Source organism: Mobula birostris, chromosome 3 (assembly GCF_030028105.1).
Source record: "Mobula birostris isolate sMobBir1 chromosome 3, sMobBir1.hap1, whole genome shotgun sequence".
NCBI classification, from domain to species: domain Eukaryota; kingdom Metazoa; phylum Chordata; class Chondrichthyes; order Myliobatiformes; family Myliobatidae; genus Mobula; species Mobula birostris.
The window spans coordinates 204,194,478-204,210,579 of record NC_092372.1 but is presented as its reverse complement, the minus strand read 5'-3'; the positions used below and the strand labels follow the sequence as shown (position 1 = coordinate 204,210,579).

The window sequence follows — 16,102 nt, the reverse complement described above, 5'->3', positions numbered from 1 at the left end:
GGATTTTTTTTTTGCTAATCACCTGCATTCTACATTTTTTTGTTCTTGACTCTTCTGCAAAGTATTTCTCCCCAGCTGGTCTTCTCTAAACCTTTCCTAATTTTAATTATCTCCATTAGATCCCATCTTACCATCCCATCCTGTATTCTGAGAGGAAAACCCCTAGCTTTTTCCAGTCCTCCCATATAATTAATATTTCTCTTCTGTGGAATCATTTCGATGAATTTCTCTTGCATCTTCTCAAAGACTTGTGCTTATTTCCTAAAAACTCTGAACATATATTGGTTGAGCTAGTGTTTTAAAAGTGGTTATTTTGATGAACTTTTTTATAAAGTCCAGCATCCCATATGCAATTTTAATCACTTTCTGTACCTGTCTTCCCACTTTCAATGATTTCTGTGCATTTATCCGAATCATTTGGTTACTGCACCTCTTAGAATTGTGCTCTGCATGCCACACATCACTTGGAGATGTTGGAGTGAGCATGGCAAGAGAAAAATTTCGAAAGAAATGTGCAGGGGCAGTCAGGACACTCTGCGTGCTGCACATCACGATGAAACATTGGAGTGTGCATAATCAAGCTCTTGGCAATAAAAAGTAATTAAGTTTAATTGCAAGAAGGGTCTCGGCCCGAAACATTGACAGTTTATTCGTTTCCATGGATGCTACCTGACCTATTGAGTTCCTCTAGCATACTGTGTATGTTGCTTTAGGCTTAAGCAGAGTGGTTATTTTGTGAGTGGGATGATCAGACTTTGGCTCATAGAGGCTTTGATGACAAGAGAAGGAGGTTGTAGGTAAACTTTTTTTCCATTTAACCTTTCTTTCTTTTTTCTTTCCTTTTTTTCCAACCTTCCTTTCCTCCCCCGCCCCCCCCCCCCCCATGTGTAAAAGGGCTGGATGGGATAGAGTTTGTTAAGTGTGTTCGGGAAAGTTTCCTTAAACGTTACACAGAGGTCCCATTCAGTGGGAGTGTGATACTAGATCTCTTATTAGGGAATGAGGCAGGGCAGGTAACAACAGTTTGTGTGGGGGAACACTTGCACCTGGTGATCATAGTCTGGTTTCAATATAATTATGGAGAAGTATAGGTCTGCTCCTCGGGTTGGAATTCTAAGTTCAAAGTAAATTTATTATGAAAGTACATACATGTCACCATGCAACCATGTATAGTCCTGAGATTCATTTTCTTGTGAGCATACTCAATAAATCCAATAACCGTAATAGAATCAATGAAAAACTACACCAACATGGTGGATAACCAGTGTACAAAAGACAATAAACTGTGCAAATATAAAAAGAAAAAATAAGCAATTAATATCAAGAATGTGAGATGAAAAGTCCTTGAAGGTGAGCCTATAGGTTGTGGAAACAGTTCAGTGATGGGACAAGTGAAGTTGGAGAAAGGCCAATTTTGATGGTATCAGAAAGGATCTGGCAACTGTGGATTGGGGCAGTTTGTCTTCAGGCAAACGTGTGCTTGGTAAGTGGAAGGTCTTCAAAAGTGAAATTTTGAGAGTACTGAGTTTGTATATTCCTGTCAGAATAAAAGGCAAGAATAACAGGTTTAGGGAACCTTGGTTTTTGAGAGAGATTGAGGTCCTGCTTAAGAAGAAGAAGGAGGTACATAGCACATACAGGCAGAAGGGAACAAATGAGGTTCTTGAGGAGTATGAGATATGCAAGAAAACACTTAAGAAGGAAATCAGGAGGGCAAAAAGGCATGAGGTTGCTCTTGCAGACAAGGTGAAGGGGAATCTCAACAACCTCTACAGGTATATTAAGCACAAAAGGATTGCAAGGGACAAAATTGGTCCTCTTGAAGATCAGAGTAGTCATCTATGACTAGAGCAAAAAGAGATGAAGGAGATCTTAAATGGATTCTTTTGCATGTGTATTTACTCAGGTGGTGGACACAGAGTTTATAGATGTGAGGGAAAACAGCAATGACATTTTGGCCTATATATATAGATTACATAGCAGGAAGCATTGGCTCCCTTTGATGGGAATCATCAAATATTATCATTTAAGACTACTACAGCTGAAATCTACAGTCACAGCCATAGGTACTTCAGTAAGCAACATTGTTTTAAGACATTTTTAAAAAATCGATTCTCGAAATCGATGGTCCCTGGATGGCTGACTAGGGTGCAATCCCTTTTAAGAAAACAGAAGTGTGGAAGGCATGCTGGGCTACAGTTATGATTGAAATGGACAGGCTATAGATCCCCCACTCCTGACTGTTCTGCTGGGCGAATGTATAGACTCTGGAAAATAAAACTGAAGACCTCAGAATGTAAATGCAAGCAGGCTTTTCCCACAGATGTTGGGTGGGACTACGACTAGTGTCATGGGTTAAGGATGAAAGATAAAAAGTTTAAGGGAAACATGAGGGAAAACTTCTTCACTCAGAGGGTTATGAGAGTGTGCTGTGAGCTGCCAGCACAAGTGGTGCATGCAAGCTTAATGTCAATGTTTAAGTGAAGCTTGAATAGGTGTATGGATGGTAGGGGAATGGAGGGTTATGGTCCCAGTACAGGTCGATGAGAGTGGACAGTTTAAATGGTTTTGGCATGGACCAGATGGGCCAAAGGGCCTGTTTCTGTGCTGTTCTTTTCTGTGACTCTATGACACCTAACAAGATTGCAATACGAAAGGAACATCAGGGACTGCTATGTACTTTGTTTCACAGAAACATGGCTCACCTCTGCCATTTCGAATGCAGCACTGCAGCCCGACGGCTTCACCATTGTCTGCAAAGATAGGTTAGTTGAGTCTCTTAAAACTAAAGAAAGAGGAATATGCTTCATGATTAAATCATTGTGATACGCAGACGTGACGGCACTGTTTCAGTTCTGTTCACCCAACCTGGAATATCTAGCAGATTAGTGTCTTTATCTGCCAAGGGAGTTTTCTGCCATCATCTTGGTAGTGGTGTACATTCCACATCAGGCCAATGTCAGGCAGGCACTGGAGGAGCTGAGTACCATGATCAGCAGTCATGAAACAGCACACCCTGATGCCTTCCCTATCATTGCGGGAAAGTTCAAACAGGACAGCTTGAAGAAGTCTCTGAACAATTAACACCAACATATCACTTATGGAACTAGAGGAGCCAAAGCATTTGATTACTGTTATACCACCATCAAGAATGCTTACTGTGCCATCCCTGCCTGTACTTTGGAAAGTCCGATCACTTGGCTGTATTTCTACCCCCAGCATATAGGCTGAGAGTAAAGACCACAGCACCAGTGGTGAGGACTACGAAGGTATGGTCAGGGGAGGTGGAGGAGTGCTTACAGGACTGGCTTGAGTCAGAGATTCATCTTTGGATATAAATGAATCAGCCACCGTTGTCACTGATCTTATCAAGATCTGTGGATGAGCGTGTGCCTTCATAAGCATACCGGACATACCCAAACCAAAAGCCGTGGGAGAACCAGGAGATTCATAGTCTGCTGAGGGCTAGGTCTGTGGCATTCAAGTCCAGTGATCCGGAAATATACAAGAAGTCCAAGTGTGACCTACGGAAGGCTATTTTAAGAGCAACGAACAATTCTGTTTGAAGTTAGAAATGGAACCTGATGCACATAATCTCTGGCAGGGCATGCAGGCCATATCTTTCTACAAAGTGAAAATTGACATCATGAATGACTGTGATGTTTCACTTCCATATGAGCTCAACAACTTGTATGCACACTTTGAAAGGAATAATCAACCACGCCTTGCAGCATCTGGTGAGCTTGTCTTGGAGGCCAATGTTAGAACACCTTTCATGAGGGTGTACCTGGTAGGGCTCTGAGAACCCATGCCGAGCATCTGGCAGGAGTTTTCAAGGACGTCTTCAATCCTTCACTGTTGCTGCAGTTGGAGGTTCCCATCTGCTTCAAAAGGGAACATGAGGGGGAGCTTCTTCTCATTCAGACGCTGGTGAGAATGTAGAACAAGCTGCCAGTGGAAGTGGTGTATGGAGGTTCAATTTCAATATTTAAGGGAAATTTGGATTGGTACATGGATGGAAGGGGGATGGAAGGGGGATGGAGGGCTATGGTCTGGGTGCAGGTTGATGGGACTAGGCAGATTAATAGTTCAGCATGGACTAGATGGGCCAAAGGGCTTGTTTCTGTGCTGTAGTGCTCTATATTTAAGAAGGGGTCAAGGAAGCAAGAAGGAAATTATCGACCTGTCAGCTTGACATCAGTGGTTGGGAAGTTGTTGGAGTCGATTGTCAAGGATGAGGTTACGGAGTACCTGGAGGCATATGACAAGATAGGCAGAACTCAGCATAGTTTCCTTAAAGGAAAATCCTGCCTGCCAAACCTATTGCAATTTTTTAAGGAAATTACAAGTAGGCTAGACAAGGGAGATGCAGTGGATGTTGTATATTTGGATTTTCAGAAGGCCTTTGAAAAGGTGCCACACACGAGGCTGCTTAAGTGTGGGACGGAGAAAAGGAGAGCTGTCGTCATTGGAGACTCTATAGTCAGGGGAGCAGACAGGAGATTTTGTGGATGTGAGAAGGACACCCGCATGGTTTGTTGCCTCCTGGGTGCCAGGGTCCAGGATGTCTCTGTCCGGGTGCACGACATCCTGGTACGAGAGGGAAAGCAACCAGAAGACGTGATACATGTTGGGACCAACGACATAGGCAGGAAGGGGGATGAGGTCCTGAAGTGTGAATTTCAGGAACTAGGCAGAAGGCTGAAGAGCAGGACCACAAGGGTGGCGTTCTCAGGATTGCTGCCAGTGCTACGTGACAGAGATGGTAAGAATTGGAGGAGATGGCAGTTGAATGCGTGGCTGAGGAGTTGGTGCAGGGAGCAGGGTTTTAGATTTTTGGATCATTGGGATCTCTTCTGGGGAAGGTGGGACCTGTACAGATTGGATGAGTTGCACCTGAACTCAAGGGGGAGCAATATCCTTGCAGGTAGGTTTGCTGGCATGGTTCGGGAGGGTTTAAAATAATTTGCAAGGGGGATGGGACCCAGAGCGATAGAGCAGTGAAAGAAGTGCATGGAGTAAAGCCAGATCTAACACATAGAGAGGCTTTGAGGAAAGAGAAACAGAATAAACGGTGTAAAGACAGTAAGGTAGAAGGGCTGAAATGTGTGTACCTCAATGCAAGAAGCATCAGGAACAAAGGTGATGAACTGAGAGCTTGGATACATACATGGAATTATGATGTAGTGGCCATTACAGAGACTTGGCTGGTACCAGGGCAGGAATGGATTCTCAATATTCCTGGATTTCAGTGCTTTAAAAGGGATAGAGAGGGTGGAAAAAGGGGAGGAGGGGTGGTATTACTGGTCAGAGATACTATTACAGCTACAGAAAGGGTGGGTAATGTAGCAGGATCCTCTTTTGAGTCAGTATGGGTGGAAGTCAGGAATAGGAAGGGAGCAGTTACTCTATTGGGGGTATTCTATAGGCCCCCTGGTAGCAGCAGAGATACAGAGGAGCAGATTGGGAGGCAGATTTTGGAAAGGTGCAAAAATAACAGGGTTGTTATCATGGGTGACTTTAACTTCCCTAATATTGATTGGCACCTGATTAGTTCCAAGGGTTTAGATGGGGCAGAGTTTGTTAAGTGTGTCCAGGACGGATTCCTGTCACAATATGCTGATGGGCCGACTAGGGGGAATGCCATACTAGATCTAGCTAATGAACCGGGTCAGGTCACAGATCTCTCAATGGGTGAGCATCTGGGGGACAGTGACCACCGCTCCCTGGCCTTTAGCATTATCATGGAAAAGGATAGAATCAGAGAGGACAGGAAAATTTTTAATTGGGGAAGGGCAAATTATGAGGCTATAAGGCTAGAACTTGTGGGTGTGAATTGGGATGATATTTTTGCAGGGAAATGTACTATGGACATGTAGTCGATGTTTAGAGATCTCTTGCAGGATGTTAGGGATAAATTTGTCCTGGTGAGGAAGATAGAGAATGGTAAGGTGAAGGAACCATGGGTGACAAGTGAGGTGGAAAATCTAGTCAGGTGGAAGAAGGCAGCATACATGAGGTTTAGGAAGCAAGGATCGGATGGGTCTATTGAGGAATATAGGGAAGCAAGAAAGGAGCTTAAGAAGGGGCTGAGAAGAGCAAGGGGGGGCATGAGAAAGCCTTGGCAGGTAGGGTAAAGCAAAACCCCAAGGCCTTCTTCAATTATGTGAAGAAAAAAAGGATGACAGGAGTGAAGGTAGGACCGATTAGAGATAAAGGTGGGAAGATGTGCCTGGAGGCTGTGGAAGTGAGCGAGGTCCTCAATGAATACTTCTCTTCGGTATCCACCAATGAGAGGGAACTTGATGATGGTGAGGACAATATGAGTGAGGTTGATGTTCTGGAGCATGTTGATATTAAGGGAGAGGAGGTGTTGGAATTGTTAAAACACATTAGGACGGATAAGTCCCTGGTGCCTGACGGAATATTCCCCAGGCTGCTCCATGAGGCGAGGGAAGAGATTGCTGAGCCTCTGGCTAGGATCTTTATGTCCTCTTTGTCCACGGGAATGGTACCGGAGGATTGGAGGGAGGCGAATGTTGTCCCCTTTTTCAAAAAAGGTGGTAGGGATAGTCCGGGTAACTATAGACCAGTGAGCCTTACATCTGTAGTGGGAAAGCTGTTGGAAAAGATTCTTAGAGATAGGATCTCTGGGCATTTAGAGAATCATGGTCTGATCAGGGACGGTCAGCAAGGCTTTGTGAAGGGCAGATCGTGTCTAACAAGCCTGATAGAGTTCTTTGAGGAGGTGACCAGACATATAGATGAGGGTAGTGCAGTGGATGTGATCTATATGGATTATAGTAAGGCATTTGACAAGGTTCCACACGGTAGGCTTATTCAGAAAGTCAGAAGGCATGGGATCCAGGGAAGTTTGGCCAGGTGGATTCAGAATTGGCTTGCCTGCAGAAGGGAGGGGTCGTGGTGGAGGGAGTACATTCAGGTTGGAGGATTGTGACTGGTGGTGTCCCACAAGGATTGGTTCTGGGACCTCTACTTTTCGTTATTTTTATTAACGACCTGGATGTTGGGGTAGAAGGGTGGGTTGGCAAGTTTGCAGACGACGCAAAGGTTGGTGGTGTTGTAGATAGTGTAGAGGATTGTCAAAGATTGCAGAGAGACATTGATAGGATGCAGAAGTGGGCTGAGAAGTGGCAGATGGAATTCAACCCGGAGAAGTGTGAGGTGGTACACTTTGGAAGGACAAACTCCAAGGCAGAGTACAAAGTAAGTGGCAGGATACTTGGTAGTGTGGAGGAGCAGAGGGATCTCGGGGTACATGTCCACAGATCCCTGAAAGTTGCCTCACAGGTGGATAGGGTAGTTAAGAAAGCTTATGGGGTGTTAGCTTTCATAAGTCGAAGGATAGAGTTTAAGAGTCGCGATGTAATGATGCAGCTCTATAAAACTCTGGTTAGGCCACACTTGGAGTACTGTGTCCAGTTCTGGTCGCCTCACTATAGGAAGGATGTGGAAGCATTGGAAAGGGTACAGAGGAGATTTAGCAGGATGCTGCCTGGTTTAGAGAGTATGCATTATGATCAGAAATTAAGGGAGCTCGGGCTTTACTCTTTGGAGAGAAGGAGGATGAGAGGAGACATGACAGAGGTGTACAAGATAATAAGAGGAATAGATCGAGTGGATAGCCAGTGCCTTTTCCCCAGGGCACCACTGCTCAATACAAGAGGACATGGCTTTAAGGTAAGGGGTGGTAAGTTCAAAGGGGATATTAGAGGAAGGTTTTTCACCTCAGAGAGTGGTTGGTGCGTGGAATGCACTGCCTGAGTCAGTGGTGGAGGCAGATACACTAGTGAAGTTTAAGAGACTACTAGACAGGTATATGGAGGAATTTAAGGTGGGGGCTTATATGGGAGGCAGGGTTTGAGGGTCGGCACAACATTGTGGGCTGAAGGGCCTGTACTGTGCTGTACTATTTTGTGTTCTATATTAACAAGATAAGGGCTCATGGAATTATGGGAAAGTTACATACGTGGATAGGGCATTGGCTGATTGGCAGGAAACAGAGAGTGGGAATAAAGGGATCCTAATCTGGTTGGCTGCCGGTTACCAGTGGTGTTCCACAGGGGTCTGTGTTGGGGCCACTTCTTTTTACGTTGTACATCAATGATTTGGATTATGGAATAGATGGCTTTGTGGCTAAGTTTGCTGATGATACAAAGATAGGTGGAGGGGCCGGTAGTGCTGAGGAACAGAGAGTCTGCAGAGAGAATTGGATAGATTGGGAGAATGGGCAAAGAAGTGGCAAATGAAATACAATGTTGGAAAGTGTATGGTTATGCACTTTGGCAGAAGAAATAATCGGGCAGACTATTATTTAAATGGGGAGAGAATTCAAAATTCTGAGATGCAACAGGACTTGGGAGTCCTCGTGCAGTATACCCTTAAGGTTAACCTCCAGGATGAGTCAGTGGTGAAGAAGGTGAATGCAATGTTGGCATTCATTTCTAGAGGAATAGAGTATAGGAGCAGGCATGTGATGTTGAGGCTCTATAAAGCGCTGGTGAGACCTCACTTGGGGTACGGTGGGCAGTTTTGGGCTCCTTATTTAAGAAAGGATGTGCTGACGTTGGAGAGAGTACACAGAAGATCCACTAGAATGATTCCGGGAATGAGAGGGTTAACATATGAGGAATATTTGTCCGTTCTTGGACTGTATTCCTTGGAGTTTAGAAGAATGATGGGGGACCTCATAGAAACATTTTGAATGTTGAAAGGCATGGACAGAGTGGATATGGCAAAGTTGTTTCCCATGATGGGGGAGTCTAGTATGAGAGGGCATGACTTAAGGATTGAAGGGCGCCTTTTCAGAACAGAGATGCGAAGAAATTTTTTTAGTCAGAGGGTGGTGAACCTATGGAATTTGTTGCCACGGGTGGCAGTGGAGGCCAAGTCATTGGGTGTATTTAAGGCAGAGGTTGATAGGTATCTGAGTAGCCAGGGCATCGAAGGTTATGGTGAGAAGGCAGGGGAGTGGGACTAAATAGGGAATGGATCAGCTCATGATAAAATGGCGGAGCGGACTTGATGGGCCGAATGGCTGACTTCTACTCCTTTGTCTTATGGTCTTATCACTTTTAAGTCTCATTTATTTCACCTCTCCTTATTCACGTGTTAAATTACACATTGCATTTTTCTACGTTTAATTACATCAGCCTCATCTACCCATCCCAGTGGGTTGTCTGTATCTTCTTGTTAACAATTACTGTCCTCCTCTTCTAGTTTTTAGTCTCATATGTAAATTTAAAAATCCCGAGCTGTACTGTATTAGCAAATCTGAGCCTTTGCTATATTTAAGGAAGATGGCACTTCTGGCATCAGCCTCTTGAGTACTGTGTAGCTCACTCCAGTCTGAAGATAACTATTTAGTACTATTTGTCGTCTTCTTTCACTTAACCAATTCACTTTCTTGCTGCTATCCTTATCCAAGAGCTCCACATGTGATGAAATGTCTTTATAAGTTGCCTTTTGAAAAAATGGTTACATATTGTAGCACACACAAAATGCTAGGCTAGAGGAACTCAGCAGGTCTGGCTGCATCTATGGAGGGGAATAAACAGTTGGCATTTCAGGAACAAGATCCTTCATTAAGTCTTGGCCTGAATCATCAATCATTTGTTCCTCGTCATAGATGCTGCCTGACCTACTGATTTCCTCCAGCATTTTGTGTGTGTTACTCTAGATTTCCAGTATTTGCAGAATCTCTTATGGATTCATGTATTCATGTGTAAGTCGTTTTGAATTTTCTGTACATTTTTGATGCCAAAATGAAAATTCAATTATCAAAAATCAAAAGCTACAAGTTGGTTAAGTAAATTTATGATTAATCCAGTTTTAACTTTGAATCACACTTTGATCATATTGATATAAAACAAGATTTGATAAGAACTTACTTGTTATATCATTTCGGATAAAAGGATCCTATATTGTCTTGAGGTAAATTCATAGCAGTTTTGAATACTGGTTACAGAGTGAGTGATCCCACTTGAACTTAATTGTGCCTTGTCAATTGTAACATATGACTTTGTCACTGTCTAATTTGGAATGAAAGTTGCAAATGTTGATAGCGAAAAGAAAATGCTGTGTATCATTCAATGGCTTCTAAGTAAGCACAACCAAGGAAACTAACAGAGAAGGTACCATGTATGTGGTAAACCCAGGATATCATTACACTCTGTGTTCACTTTATTAGGTATAGCTGTACACCTTGTTAATGCAAATATTTAATCAGCCAGTCATGTGGCAACAACTCAATTCATAAAAGCATGTAGGTATGGTAAAAAGGTTTAGTTGTTGTTCAGACCAAACATCCGAATGGGGAAGCAATGTGATCTAAGTGACTTTGACTGTGGAGTAGCTGTTGGTGCTTTGAGTATTTCAAACTGCTGATCTCTTGGGATTTTCATGCGCAAAAGTCTCTGGAGTTTACAGAGAATGCCTGACAAACAAAAAACATCAAATGAATGGCAGTTCTGTGGGTGAAGACGCCTTGGCAAGGAGAGAGTTCAGAGGAAAATGGCCAGTCTGGTTCAAGCTGACAGCAAATGCGACAGTAATTCATCTAATGATGTAATACAACTGTGTCTGCAGAAGAGTATCGCTGAATGCACAAACGTATTGATCCTTGAGGTGGATGGGCTACAGTAGTAGAAAACAACACTGGGTTTCATTCCTGTACCTAATAATGTGGCCATTGAGGGTATATCGGTGAACTACCTTATGACATGGTCACTGTTGTAACAACTGTGGGAATCAACATCAGAAAAGAATATTAATTAATACTTCAAAGAACTTCCTGCATCCCTGCATCAGAGTGCAATAGAACCATTTGAATCTATGAGGATGGAGGCAAGCCTTGTCTGAAAGTCAACATTTCTGACAATGTAGCACTGCATGCAAAGATCTTGTGATGATGATGTGCTGGAACGAGGCATGAATTCACACTCTGTATGTGTTGTCAGCCATTTCACGTTGATTGCTACAGATCCTAAGATAGTAATTAGTTGAGGAGTGTTCCCATTGGATGTGATTTTATTCGAGTAAATACTATGTCAAACTTTATAAACCATATAGTGGAAAGAAGAAAACAGTTTTTAATCTCGCAGGAATGTAAGATTAGGTCCATATTCAAATTTCATTTTATCTGTAGTCTCAACATCTTTCAGCCAGATACTCAATGGTTATTAATCAGAGTAACTTTACTGAATATTGCTGTTAATCTTCTGCATAGCAGTTAGTCTAATATATTAAGCAGTGTTTTAGTTCTTCTGTATTAGGCATTTTTTTTGGTTATATTATAAGCTCCTAAGCTTGGTTATACTCATAAGCTGCTTTGATATGTTGTGGATCTTCGTCAGGATGGAGACTACTTCATTTTTTCATGTTCATTATATACCCAGGATGTTCCCTAGGCTGTGTAATTGTGTTTATGGAACTAATGACTCATAAATTTTACTTCCTTTTTAAGCCTAAGTGAATGAGTGCTGTTACACACGACCTTAATTAGGGGTCATACATAACAATTCTTTTAGGGGGATATAGTTCTCATAACTACAAACATTTCATTGAAAAGCAAAGTTCAAAGTTAATTTGTTATCAGAGTACATACTGTATATGTCACCATATACTACCCTGAGATTTATTTTCTTGCAGGCATTCGCAATACAACAAAGAAATACAACAGAATCAATGTATACCAGACACAAACACTGACAAACAAACAATATACAAATGACAAACTGCAAATACAAAAAAAAATCATAATAAATAAGTAAATAGATAATACTGAGAACATGAGTTAGTTTATGCAGTTATCTTGTAAAAATAATGTAAGGTCATTGCTATGATAGACAGATGGAAGGAATCCTGTGGAATTCTGTAGCTTTCAGGAATTTGTCACTTCATGCATTACTGTGGAGTATATAAATGGCTCAAAGAATGAATTAGATTTTTGCAAACTAGGCAATCAGTTTACTTTCTTTTTGGCTTAGACACTAGGAACAAACGTATATTAATGATAGAGGTTCTAATTGACTCCTCTCAACTTGCGTGGGTTCTCTGAAGATTTTTTTGATGGGCACTTGTGCATAAGTTTGATTTAAATTTGAGAACAGTGGTTTGTAAATCTTGCTAACTGAGTTTTTAGATCCAGGAAATTGTATTAATGCAGGGATGAGATGTGATTTTGTTTTGGGGTGAAGATTTAACTTCTATTTAAATTGTGATAAACAGACAGACTAATGCTGTAAAGATAATAACTGTCACTTTGAACCAGCAAGAGACCAAATAAGGTTTATTAATGAGTAATAAGCCAGTGCAAAAGAGTTACCAGCCTGTGCAAACATTTATTTAATAGTTTCCATATAACGATTGATTTCATAGCTGTATTTAGATTAGACTTATAAGGAATGGGAAAGAGGCAGAGCAAATCTGTAAATGGGTGAAATGCTGAACATGTTGGAGATGATCAAAAATGGAATAGAGAAACACTTTTTACCTTTTAAGATGCAAACAATGGTACATGTGGGGAATCTGGAAAGAAACTTGCTGACATATGAAAACTGTTGGACTGTGAGAAAGAGTTAACATGACATGGACTTCTTCACGATCTGATATGAAAATAAGGAAAAAATAGTTTATTTCAGAAGGTAACACAACACGCTGGAGGAACTCAGCAGGTCGGGCTCCAGCGTGTTGTGAGTGTTGCTTTGACCCCAGCATCTGAAGATTATTTTGTGTTTATTTCAGAAGGTAATAGCATATTGAACACTGCAATGAAATTAGAATTCAAATGGAGACAAGGATTTAGCAAAATCAACATAGGTTTGCATTAAGGAGTGAAATATCCTCGGGAGCAGATGATTTCCATACTTGGATTGGAATCAAAGTAGACTTGAACCTTGTAGATGCTCTGATTTATGATCTTCTGATGCTCCCTCTATTGTGTAATTGTCTTTTATGGAAAATGGAATATCTGACTACGTACTATTTTACAGTTGATTGGATGCAGCAAGCAAGAGTTGAAAAGTGTGAGCCATGTTTGGTGAAGCTGATTTTATTCTTATGAAGTGGTGACTAAAATAATGGGCAAGTCTGGATATTACTGATAGGGACATTCAGATTAAAACTTGATAAAAATCCAAATAAGAGATGGTCAGCTAAAGTTGAAATTTGTGGAATTCAGTGATACCTATTAACTTGAGCAGTAGAATAGGGATAATGTACAGATACTCTAGTTAACAGGATGTACAGTTGGCCTCCCATTGGAACTTGTGCTTGAGTGCTAACAGTTCACCATATTAATGGTGTAGCCATAAATAGAACATAGAACAGTACAGCATAGCACAATCCCTGTGGGTAATGATGATGTGCCGAACATTTAACTTACTCTAGGATCAAACTACTGCTTCCCTCCCCCATATCTCTGCACTTTTAGAGTAATAGACACTACAGCTCTGGTCACCCCACAACAGGAAAGATGTTGAGACTTTGGAGAGGGTACAGAAGAGGTTTACCGGGATGCAGCCTGATTTAAAGAGCATGTGCTGTCATGGGAGGCTGGATCAACTTGGGTTGTTTTCTCTGGAGCACTGGAGGTTTACAAGATTATAAGAGGCATAGATAGAGTGGACAGAGAGTATCTGTTTCCCAGGGTTGAAATGTCTAACACCACATACTTCAATGCATTGAAGATGAGAGGGGGTAGGTTCAAGAGAGAATGTGAAGGGTAAGCTTTTACTCACAGAGTTGTGAATGCCTGGAATGGTGGAAGAGGCAGAAACATTAGTGGCTTTTATGAGATGTTTGGATAGGCACATGGATGTAAGGAAGATGGAAGGATATGTGTATGGTGTAGGTAGGATAGATTAGTGTTTGGGTGTTTTTGATTTGTTTTTAGCTGGATTGGCACAACATTGTGGGACGAATGGCCTGTTCCTGTGCTGTATTCTTCAAAAACAGGCCCTTCAATCCATTTAGTCTGTGCCAAACTATTATTCTGTCTGGTCCCATCAACTTGTACTTGGACAAAAGCCCTTTATATCCCTGCTGTCCATGTACTTATCCAAATTTCTCTTAAATGTTGAAATCGAACCTGCTTCCACCAATTCCCTTGGCAGCTCTGAACACACTCTCACCTCCCTCTGAGTGAATAAGTTCCCCTCAGTGTCCCGTTAAACATTTCACTTTTCAGTCTTAATATATAACCTCTGGTTCTCGTCACAGCCAACCTCAGAGGGAAAAAGCCTGCTTTGACTTACCCTATCTATACCCCTCATAATTTTGTATACCTCTGTCAAATCTCTCCTCATTCTCCTACGCTCTAGAGAATAAAGTCTGAACCTATTGAATCTTTGCCTGTAACTCAAGTGCTCAAGTCCTGGCAACATCCTTGTAAATTTTATCCGTATAGTTTCAGTCTCATTGATAATTTAACTGTAGATAGATGATCAGGGCTGCACACTATACTCCAAATTAGGCCTCACCAACGTCTTATACAACTTCAACATAATATCCCATCTCCTGTACTTAGTGCTTTGATTTATGCAGACCAATGAGCCAAAAGCTTTCTTTACAACCCTACTTTCAAGGAATTATAGATCTATAGTCTGAGATTTCTCTGTTCTAACGCATCTGCAGTGCCCTACCACTCACAATGTAAGACTTACCCTGATTTGTCCTCTCAAAGTGCAAAGCCTCACACATTAAACTCCATCTATAAATTTTCTTTCATTCATGTGCCAACCCAAGAGTCTCTTAAGTGTCCATAATGTATCTGCTTCTACCACCACTTCCGGCCGTGCGTTCCTTGCACCCACCATGCTCTAAAACAAACCTCTGACAACCCCCCCCCCCCCAAAAGGTTCATCCAACCTTCTTAAAATTATGCCCTTTCATATTGGCCTTTTCCACTATGGGGAAAATGGTGCTGGCTGTCCTCTCCATGTATGCCTCTTATCATCTTATACACCTCTATTAATCATCTCTCATGCTCCTTTAGTTTAAAGAGAAAAGCCCTAGATTGCTCTACCTTTTCTCATAAAACACACTTTCTTGTGCCAACCAACTAGCGGGAGTATTCAAGGACATTTTCAACCTCTCACTGCTAGGGGCGTAAGTTCGCACTTGCTTCAAAAAGGCAACAATTATGCCAGCGCCTAAGAAGAATAATGTGAGCTGCCTTAATGACTATCACCCAGTAGCACTCACATCTACAGTGATGAAATGCTTTGAGAGGTTGCTCATGATTAGACTGAACTCCTGCCTCAGAAAGGACCTGGGCCCTTTGCAATCTGCCTATCGCCACAATAGGTCAATGGCAGACACAATTTCAATGCTCTTCACTTGGCCTTAGACTACCTGGACAATACGAACACCTATGTCAGGATGCTGTTCATTGACTATAGCTCAGCATTTAACACCGTCAATCCTACAATCCTAACTGGTAAGTTTCAGAACCTGGGCCTCTGTACCTCCCTCTGCAATTGGATCCTCGACTTCCTTAATGGAAAACCATCATCTATGTGGATTGATGATAACATCTCCTCCTCGCTGATGATCAACACTGGTGCACCTCAGGGGTGTGTGCTTAGCCCACTGCTCTGCTCTCTCTATACCCATGACTGTGTGGCTAGGCATAGCTCAAATATCGTTTGGAAATTTGCTGATGATACGACCATTGTTGGTAGAATCTCAGATGGTGATGAGAGGGCGTACAGGAGCAAGATATACCAACTAGTGGAGTGGTGTCGCAGCAACAACCTGGCACTCAACGTCAGTAAGATGAAAGAGCTGATTGTGGACTTCAGGAAGGGTAAGACGAAGGAACACATACCAATTCTCATAGAGGGATCAGAAGTGGAGAGAGTGAGCAGTTTCAAGTTCCTGGGTTGTCAAGATCTCTGAGGACCTAACCTGGTCCCAAAATATCGATGCAGCTATAAAGAAGGCAAGACAGTGACTACTTCATTAGGAGTTTGAAGAGATCTGGTATGTCAACAAAAACAGTCAAAAATGTCTGTAGATATATCATGGAGAGCATTCTGACAGGCTGCATCACTGTCTGCTATTGGGGGGGCTACTGCAC

The 16,102-nt window shown here is 42.1% G+C and overlaps 1 protein-coding gene across 1 annotated transcript in view; it reads left to right on the top strand.

The window, feature by feature from the left end:
- The window catches only part of LOC140194781 (uncharacterized), a 146,347-nt gene that overhangs the window by 40,669 nt on the left and 89,576 nt on the right, over window positions 1-16,102 (top strand). The window lies entirely within an intron of this gene.